Raw genomic sequence first — 10,882 nt, forward strand, 5'->3', positions numbered from 1 at the left:
GCACACATCTTCAGAGTAAAACAAAAACAGTTTATAGTCATCATCAGCAAAGTAACCCCTCTCCCCCATTTATCATCAACGCCTCACCGAGACACACAAATTGAATCAACACCCCCCCCCCCCCCCCCCCCCCCCATCTCACTCCCATTCACCAGCTGACTGCTGACAGGGCAGCTCCTCTCAGGACAACATGAAAATAGAAACACCAATATTGCCTACTTTGAGGATCAAACATACTTCAGAATGCAGTCCCTTAATAGACTCAATTTCCAACGGGGGCCATCCCCCCACCCTCCCCATAGATCTACGTTGTGCTTTGTAAAGAAAATCTCGCTTCATCCCCACACAGAAAAACAGATTCTATCAGAAAATGTCAAAAACTATATCGAGGATATCACAACACCCATCCCACCCCACAGGAATGTAGATCTTGTCCAATACAGATAACTGGACCCCAGTCCATGCTTTACAATAAAGGCATTCGCTTCCTCCAGTGTCTCCAAATGGAAATCTTTGGACTCATTTGTAACCCGCAGCTTTGCCGGGTATACCACCCCGAATCAAACTCCTTTCTTACACAGAGCAGCCTGAACCTTATTAAAGGCCACTCACTTCCTCACCAGCTCGGCTCCCACATCCTGGTAAATCCTCACTTGGATAACTGAGTGAATCCCTTCCCATAATTACAGGGTACCTCCAGGATATACAACATTCTTCCAACCGCTGCTCCCGCCGCACCCTGAAAGCCACACTCAGTACCATGCGGCGCCACATGAAGACACTCGACATATCTCTCCAGCAGCACCGTCTTACTCTCTCTCAAAGCTGGCCCTGTCCCCAGTTTAATTTCATCCTTCGCATCATTCGACGTCTTAACGACTTTCTTACAGATGGTAAGGAACGCAAGCTTCAACAACTCATCAACACTACAGCCCATCCCTGACCCTCCACCACTCCCAAACCCTCGTACTCCATTTCTCCCAGTATCAACACCACTGCCCATCCCAGGCCCTCCACCAGTCCCAATCCCTCGTACCCCATTTCTCCCAGTATCAACACCACTGCCCATCCCAGGCCCTCCACCAGTCCCAAACCCTCGTACTCCATTTCTCCCAGTATCAACACTGCTGTCCATCCCAGGCCCTCCACCAGTCCCAATCCCTCGTACCCCATTTCTCCCAACCCCAGCCCTTGCCGCGTGTTCACCATACACACTGACCTTCCCCTTTCTGAGGCTGAGCATGCTGTTCTCAGCAAAGGACTCAGCTTTGTACCCTTACATCCCCATCTCAATGAATTCCGGGCTCGGCATGATGTTGAACTCTTCTTTCGTCGCCTTCGCCTCCGTGCCCACATCTTTGGGCAAGAATCCTTCCCCCGTTCCGCTGATCCTTTCATGTTCCTCCAACATTCTGCCTCCAAGTGGACCCCCCCCCCCCCCCCCCCCGGTCTTAATTTTTCTGCCCCCCTCACCCATTCCAACCTCTCTCATTCTGAACTTTCTGCTCTTCACTCTGTCAGGTCTAACCCCGACTTTGTCATCAAACCTGCCGACAAAGTGGGTGCTGTTGTCGTCTGGCGCACTGACCTCTACCTCGCAAAGGCTGAGCGCCAACTCTCCGATACTTCCTCTTACCTCCCCCTGGACCATGACCAGACCACTGAACATCAAACCATTATCTCCAACACCATTAGTGACCTCATTTCCTTCGGATGCCTTCCCCCTATGGCTTCCAATCTCATCGTCCCCCAACCCCGGACAGCCCGCTTTTACCTACTTCCCAAAATCCACAAAAAGGACTGTCCCGGCAGGCCCATTGTGTCAGCATGCTCCTGCCCCACTGAACTTATTTCCTCTTATCTTGACTCCATCCTCACTCCTCTGGTCTATTCCCTCCCCAGCTACATCCGGGATTCCTCTGATGCCCTGCGTCATATTGACAGCTTCCAGTTCGTGGGCCCTAACTGCATTCTATTGACCATTGATGTCCAATCCCTCTACACCTCCATCCCACACCAGGATGGCCTGAGAGCCCTTCACTTCTTACTCGAAAAGAGACCCGGACAATTCCCATCCATCACCACTCTCCTCCGCCTGGCTGAACTCGTTCTATCTCTCAGCAACTTCTCCTTTAACTCATCTCACTTTCTCCAAATCAAAGATGTAGCAATGGGTACCCTCATGGGTCCTAGCTACGCTTGCCTTTTTATGGTGTATATGGAACAGTCCAAAGATGTGCGGGTTAGGTGGATTGGCCATGCTAAATTGCCCGTAGTGTAAGGTTAATGGGAGGATTGTTGGGTTATGGGTATACGGGTTACGTGGGTTTAAGTAGGGTGATCATTGTTCGGCACAACATCGAGGGCCGGAGGGCCTGTTCTGTGCTGTACTGTTCTATGTTCTATTCCTTGTTCCAGGCCTATCTGGGGCCCCTGCCACAACTCCTTTACTGATACATTGATGACTATTTTGGTGCCGTGTCGTGCTCTTGCCCGGACCTGGAAAAATTCATCAATTTCGCTTCCAGTTTCCACCCCTCCATCACTTTCACCTGGACAATCTCAGACACTTTCCTTCCTTTCCTTGATCTTTCTGTCTCCATTTCCGGCAATAGACTATCCACTACACGCCCACTGACTCCCACAGCTATCTGGACTACAGCTCTTCACACCCTACACCCTGTAAGGACTCCATCCCTTTCTCTCAACTCCTTTGCCTCCGCTTTCCTGCACCTTTCTCCTCTTTGCTTCCCCCTTCCCCTCCCCCCCCCACACCTACAGTTTATCCTCTGATGTTAGTTTCCCTGCTGTTTGACCTTTCACATCTTTTGTCCTGTCTGGGGACTGCCATTTGCAGTCTTTCCCCTTGGGTTCTGTGGCCATTAGCAGCCGGTTTCCCTGGGTTTCTGTGGCTGTGACTCATCTTTCATTCTCACTCCACAGTATAAATATTTCCCACTCTGTCTGTTAGCTTTGACAAAGAGTCATCGGACTCGAAACTCATATCTCTTTTCTCTCCCTACAGATGCTGCCAGAGTTGCTGAGATTTTCCAGCATTGTCCCTTTCGCTTTGAATCCCTTCCCACACTTGGAGCAGGTGACTGGTCTGTCGCTGGTGTGACTGCGGTGATGAGTCCCCAGCTCACATGGGGACTTGAATCCTGCCCCACAGTCCCCACATGAAAAATGAAATGAAAATCGCTTATTGTCACAAGGAGGCTTCAAATGAAGTTACTGTGAAAAGCCCCTAGTCGCCACATACTGGCACCTGTTCGGGGAGGCTGGTACTGGAATTGAACCCGCGCTGCTGGCCTGCCATGGTCTTGCTTTAAAAGCCAGTTATTTAGCCCTGTGCTAAACCAGCCCCTATTTACACGGTTTCAGCATGCTGCTGGTGTCCTTGTCCCTCTCCACGTTTGACGATCAGTTGAATAATAAATAATAAACATTATTAGTGTCACAAATAGGCTTACATTAACACTCCAATGGTTACTGAGAAAGTCCCGTAGTCGCCACACTCCGGCGCCTGTTCGGATACTCGGAGGGAGAATTCAGAATGTCCAAATCACCAAATATGCACGATTTCTGGGACTTGTGGGAGGAAACAGGAACACCCAGAGGAAACTCACACAGACACGGGGAGAACGTGCAGACTTCGCACAGACAGTGACCCAAACCGGGAATCGAACCCGAGTTCCTGGCGCTGAGAATCAACAATGTTACCCACTGTGCTGTCGTGGCGCCCTTGTCCCCACAGAGAGCATGTGTACGGTCTCTCCCCGCTCTGAATGGAGTGGTGTTTTTTCAGACTGTGTAATTGGTTAAAGCTCTTTCCACAGTCAGTTCACTGGAACACTCTCACTCAAGGGCCTCACGGTAGCATGGTGGTTAGCATCAATGCTTCACAGCTCCAGGGTCCCAGGTTCGATTCCCGGCTGGGTCACTGTCTGTGTGGAGTCTGCACGTCCTCCCCGTGTGTGCGTGGGTTTCCTCCGGGTGCTCCGGTTTCCTCCCACAGTCCAAAGATGTGCGGGTTAGGTGGATTGGCCATGCTAAACTGCCCGTAGTGTAAGGTTAATGGGGGGATTGTTGGGTTACGTGGGTATAAGTAGGGTGATCATTGCTCGGCACAACATCGAGGGCCGAAGGGCCTGTTCTGTGCTGTACTGTTCTATGTTCTATGTTCTAAGTTGAGTGTGTGTGTATCGGGTTTTCTTACAGTCACACTGATCTTGGAAAATCTTTTCCTACGGACAGACCAGACAAACATTTCCTCTTCCACATTCACAGGCCAATGATATTCGGGTCCTGTTGGATGGATTGACTCTGTTAAATCTTGTTGTGATGTTTGATTTGAGTTTCCAGCTGTAAATCCTTCCCTTCTAATCCCCTATAAAAAGAGTTTACAAAAGCCATCATTGTTAGTGCAGGATAGAAATTCTGAACAGACAATTCCAGTTTCTCCAGAACATTTTCCCTCTCTTGTTCCCCCAAAGCTGTAAATCCCTGTCCCACACACTCTCCCTCCTCCCTGGGCTGAAATCCAAACCCATCTGCACCGTTTCTTTCTTTTTTTTAATTTAGTGTACCCTTTTCATTTTTTCCAATTAAGGGGCAATTTAGCATGGCCAATCCACCCACCCTGCACATCTTTGTGTTGTGGGGAGAAACCGACGCAAACGCGGGGAGAATGTGCAAACTCCACACGGACAGTGACCCAGAGCCGGGATCGAACCTGGGACCTCGGCGCCATGAGGCAGTAGTGCTAACTACTGTGCCACCATGCTGCCCTTCTGCACCATTTCTTCCCTCCACTCCCAGTTTTCTCCCTCCCTCTCCTCTGCCTGGGTCCAGTTCTCCAGCTCCTGTCTGCAGACTGACAATAAAATCAATGGGTCTTATTGGGGGGTTTGGGGCCTCCAGCAGGTGTTTGTGAATCCGCCCCGCCCACCTGCCAGGGTTTCCTTCCTTGCCATCGGAGAGACCTCTGATTTATTATTCTCCCTTGTGGTCCAGGTCTCTCCCTCAGCTTGACATATTTATTTGTCTGGCGAAAAGGATGGTCTCTTTCCTAAAGTTCACAATTAAAGGGGTGGGTTCCCCAGGAGATGGCTAATATTTCAGGGGACATTAAATTAATAATGGACAGAGATATGTCTGGTGTTGTTACATGGTACAGATTAGATATATTATTTACGGTTCTGTAATAAAGTATATTTATTATGATTTCTCTTCTTTTGATATAAGATTGCAGCTCCGTTATAGATTTCCAGTCATCTCTTCCCTCAGAGGGTTGTTAATCTCTGGATTTCTCTTCCACAGGGACCAGTTGTATCTGGGGGCCATTGAATATATTGAAGCACAAGTTAGACAGATATTTTATTGTCAATGGAGTTGAGGGTTATGGGGAACAGGTAGGAAAATAGAGTGAAAGCTTAGATGAGGAGGGATCTCTTCACTCGAGGATGTGGTGAATCTTTGGAATTCTCTACCCCAGAGGAATGTGGCGCCTCAGTCATCAGGTATGTTCAAGACAAATATTGACAGGTTTCTAGATATTGAAGATATTGAGGGATATGGGGATCGAGTGGGAAAATGGTGCTGAGGTAGATCGGTCAGGGATCTCATTGAATGGTTGAGATGACTCTTACTCTTACTCCTATTATAATCTCTGTGTCGTGGTCAGGAAGCAGGAGCTGAGCTTGGATCTGTCAATGAACATGAATCAGCACCTTCACGAAAATTGGGAGGGTGAATATTAGATACAGCAGAGTGAGAATGGAGGGAGATTGTGTGGGATGGAGATTTACAGCTTTTGGAGAACAATAGAGGAAATAATATTTCATAGAAACTAGAATAGTCTGTTCTGAATTTCTATCGTGTACTAACAATGATGACTTTTGCAAATTGTTGTTAAAGGATATTGCAAGAGGAGGAATTATAGACAGAAATCTCAAATATCACGTCTCGTTGTGACAAACTCACTCGATTCCTTCTCATCTGAATATCATTGGGCTCTGAATATCATCGGCGAGAAGGAGAAATATTTGTCCGATCTGTCGGCTTCAAAAGTTTTTAAGTACGAAAAGCACCGAGACCCCCACAATGCACACCTGAGTGAGAGAGTTCCAGTGAAATGACTGTGGAAAGAGCTTCAACCAGATACACAGCCTGAAAAAACATCACACCATTCACAGTGAGCAGAGACAGTGAACATGTTCCGTGTGTAGACAAGGCTTCCAGTGATTGTCCAATCTGAAGAGACACGAGGAGACCCAAAACATGGAGAAACCGTGGAAATGTGGGGGCTGTGGGGAGGTATTGGGACTCCCATCTCGGCTGGAGACTCATCGACACAATCACTCTGGGGAGAGGCCGTTCACCTGCTCTCAGTGTGGGAAGGGATCCGCTCAGTTATCCACCCTCAAGTCACACCAGCGAGTTTACACTGAGGAGAGGCCATTCATCTGCTCTCAGTGTGGGAAGGGATTCAGTGATTCAGCCGCCCTACAGAGACACCAGCGAATTCACACTGGGGAAAGGCCGTTCACCTGTTCTTTGTGTGGGAAGGAATTCAGTGATTCATCCAACCTGCGGGAACATCAGAGAATTCACACTGGGGAAAGGCCATTCACCTGCTCCCTCTGTGGGAAGGGATTTGCACATTCATCCAATTTGCAGAAACATCGGCGAGTTCACACTGGAGAGAGGCCATTCACCTGCTCTCAATGTGGGAAGGGATTCACACAGTTATCCAGTCTGCAGAGACATCAGCAAATTCACACTGAGGAGAGGTCATTCACCTGCTCTTAGTGTGGGAAGGGATTACATAGAAACATAGAAAATAGGAGCAGGAAGAGGCCATTTGGCCCTTTGCGCCTTGTAATTGAAAATATGGAAAGATATGTCATTTGAAACATGGAAGTCTGGTAATACCTGATTTAAGAAACATAAGAGAAGGTAGGGAAAAATCCCACGAAGGGTTAACAGCAGCTGCCAGGAGAGGATTGTAAAATGCAGATAGCTTTGGTCAAGCAGGCGTAGCAAACAAAATAAGCAGGTCTTTCAAGACACAATCAGTGAATTTTAGTGTACAGCTAAAAGCAATGTTTTGCACCTCCTTTTGAAGTTGGGTAAGCAGATGGAAAAGAATGGATGAGGTTCTGCTGAATTAGGTGACAAGTGTTTAAATGTGAGGCAAATCTTTTAAACTCCCCACCAATTGAATCTTTAGTATAAAGCTAAAAGCAATATTTCACACCTTCATTGAAGTTAAGCAGCTGGAAAAGAATGGATGAGGTTCAGTTGAATTAGGTGACAATTCTAGGTGTGAAATTTTGCTGACAGGTGAATATGGAAAGCTGGAGACAACGTGTCTACGAAAACATAAATTAGACCCAAATCAAAGTCAAAATTATGAGCTGGGGACACAATTTGTTAATAAAACTATAGAAATGGCAGCATCAAAAGTCACACCACATTGAAATCAAAGCATTTTTGAACATCACAAAGGAAACAATGTAATTAAAGATCTATGAGATGAGGTCATGCTCAAAATGAATACTTAGTCGTGTTAGAAACATTTAGATTATAGGTACCTTTTACAATCCAAGTGAAATAAAAGTTACTTTACAATAAAGTAATAAAAACTTTAACTGTTAGAAAGATATATAAACGCTGAGAAAGGAGCAGAGAAGAAACAAGAGTCAGCTCTCATAGCTCGGTCATGGGAAAGGGACAGAGCAAAGCAGCCGAGCTAAAACAGCTAATATATCTAATGAAGACCAGAATTTAAAGAGGAGGCGGAGTCAGCTCAGAACCAGCTCTCATAGCTCAGTATATGGGAAAGATGGAGCACAGTAACCGAGCAGAACAGCTAATAAATCTGAGGAAGACCAAAAGCTAAAGAAGAGTGATTGTCAAGGTCGGCCTGAAGGTCCCTTCACCCAACCAGGAGAATCCAGAAGCAAGATCTTTTTACTTTTCTGTAAAGGCAGTGATTGCATCTTTTAAAAGAAGAAATATAAGAATAAAATAACTTAAAAGTTTTAACCTGACACAGTGGTTATTACAAAGCCTACTTTACTTAGCAATGCAGGACCCAGGATGCTACTAAACTGGTAAATAGGTAAAATTCTTCGGTGAAGGTATGGGTTATACCCGGGGATAACTTGAAAATATAGTTTGACCTGAATAGCACCCACCGAAGCCTGCATCGGAGTCAGGGAGTGAGAATCCCTGTTCACCATTTAGAATATCGACCCTCTTTGGTAGAGGGGGAGTTCTAAGAATAGTGGTGAGTTTTTAACTTCAGCCTGCTCTGCCATTCATTATGATCATGGCTTATCATCCAACTCTTTTCACGGTGACTTCATTGCAGTGTTAATGCAAGCCTACTTGTGGCAATAAAGATTATTATTGTTATTGTTAATAAGATGTGCAGGGTAGGTGAATTGGCCACGCTAAATTGCTCCTTAATTGGAAAAAAGAATTGGGTACTTTAAATTTTTAAAAAAATCTAATCTATCTTCTGAATATCTGGGTCCCCAGCACCGATCTCTGCGGTACCCCACTAGGCACTGCCTGCCAGTTTGAAAAAGACCATTAATTCCTCTTTGTTTCCTGTCTGCCAACCAGTTTTCTATCTATCTCAATACACTGCCCTAATCCCATGTGCTTTAATTTTACACACTAATCTCTTTTCGGTGATTTTGTCAAAAGCTACCTGAAAATCCAAATATACCACATCCACTGGCTCTCCCTCGTTAACTCTACCAGTTACACCCTCGAAGAATTCCAGTAGATTTGTCAAGCATGATTTCCCGTCATAAATCCATGCTGACTCTGTCCGATCCTGCCACTGGTTTCTCAGTACTTTGCTTTAAAACCTTTGGTAATGGATTCTAGAATTTTCCCCACTGTCGATGTCAGGCTTACTGGCCTATAATTCCCTGTTTCTCTCTCATTTCAAATAGTGGGGTTACATAAGCCACCCTCCAATCTGCAGGAACTGTTCCAGAGTCTATAGAATCCTGGAAGATGACCACCAATGCATCCACTATTATTACAGATTTACATGGGGATCGGTTAGCTCTCCATCCATCAGCATCTCCTTCTATTCCTTTCTCCTTCATGTATGTATCTAGCGTTACGTTCAATGGATTCATGCTGTTCACCTCAACCACTCACTGTGGTAACGAGTTCCACATTCTCACCACTCGCTGGGTAAAGAGGTTTCCACTGAAATTCCTATTGGATTATTGAATCCCTTCATAATGAAATGAAAATGAAATGAAAATGAAAATCGCTTATTGTCACGAGTAGGCTTCAATGAAGTTACTGTGAAAAGCCCCTAGTCGCCACATTCCGGCGCCTGTCCGGGGAGGCTGGTACGGGAATCAAACCGTGCTGCTGGCCTGCTTGGTCTGCTTTAAAAGCCAGCGATTTAGCCTCTCAAAGACATCCACCAGGTCACCCATCAGTCTTCTCTTTTCCAGAAAAAAGCAGCCCCAGCCTTTCCTGCGAGTTAAATGCTCTCAGTTCTGTACATTACGGCAGCATGGTGGTTAGCATAAATGCTTCACAGCTCCAGGGTCCCAGGTTCGATTCCCAGCTGGGTCACTGTCTGTGCGGAGTCTGCACGTCCTCCCCGTGTGTGCGTGGGTTTCCTCCGGGTGCTCCCGTTTCCTCCCACAGTCCAAAGATGTGCGGGTTAGGTGGATTGGCCATGCTAAATTGCCTGTAGTGTCCTAAAAAGTAAGGTTACGGGGGGGGGGGAGGGGTTGTTGTGTTACGGGTATAGGGTGGATACGTGGGTTTGAGTAGGGTGATCATTGCTCGGCACAACATCGAGGGCCGAAGGGCCTGTTCTGTGCTGTACTGTTCTATGTTCTATTAATCTTTGTTGCTCCTTATCTAGTGCCTCTATTTCCTTTTTCTAAATGGAGATCACCAACGTTGACACAGCTCCCAGTGTAGTCGAACCATCCAGGGAATTATAGACCTGTGAGCTTGACGTCAGTGGTAGGCAAACTGTTGGAGAAGATACTGAGGGATAGGATCTATTCACATCTGGAAGAAAATAGACTTATCAGTGATAGGCAGCATGGTTTTGTGCAGGGAAGGTCATGTCTTACAAACCTAATAGAATTCTTTGAGGAAGTGACAAAGTTAATTGATGAGGGAAGGGCTGTAGATGTCGTATACATGGACTTTAGTAAGGCGTTTAATAAGGTTTCTCACGGCAGATTGATGGAAAAAGTGAAGTCGTATGGGGTTCAGGGTGTACTAGCTAGATGGATAAAGAACTGGCAACAGGAGACAGAGAGTAATGGTGGAAGGGGGTGTCTCAAAATGGAGAAGGGTGACTAGTGGTGTTCCACAGGGATCCGTGCTCGGACCACTGTTGTTTGTGATCTACATAAATGACCTGGAGGAAGGTATAGGTGGTCTGATTACCAAGTTTGCAGATGATACTAAGATTGGTGGAGTTGCAGATAGCGAGGAGGACTGTCAGAGAATACAACAAAATATAGATAGATTGGAGAGTTGGGCAGAGAAATGGCAGATGGAGTTCAATCCAGGCAAATGCGAGGTGATGCATTTTGGAAGATCAAATTCAAGAGCGGACTATATGGTCAATGGAAGGGTCTTGGGGAAAATTGATGTGCAGAGAGATCTGGGAGTTCAGGTCCATTGTTCCCTGAAGGTGGCAACGCAGGTTGATAGAGTGGTCAAGAAGGCATACAGCATACTTGCCTTCATCGGACGGGATATTGAGTACAAGAGTTGGCAGGTCATGTTACAGTTGTATAGGACTTTGGTTCGGCCACATTTGGAATACTGCATGCAGTTCTGGTCGCCACATTACCAGAAGGATGTG

The sequence above is a fragment of the Scyliorhinus canicula genome, unplaced genomic scaffold (genome assembly GCF_902713615.1).
Source record: "Scyliorhinus canicula unplaced genomic scaffold, sScyCan1.1, whole genome shotgun sequence".
Taxonomy (NCBI): Eukaryota; Metazoa; Chordata; class Chondrichthyes; order Carcharhiniformes; family Scyliorhinidae; genus Scyliorhinus; species Scyliorhinus canicula.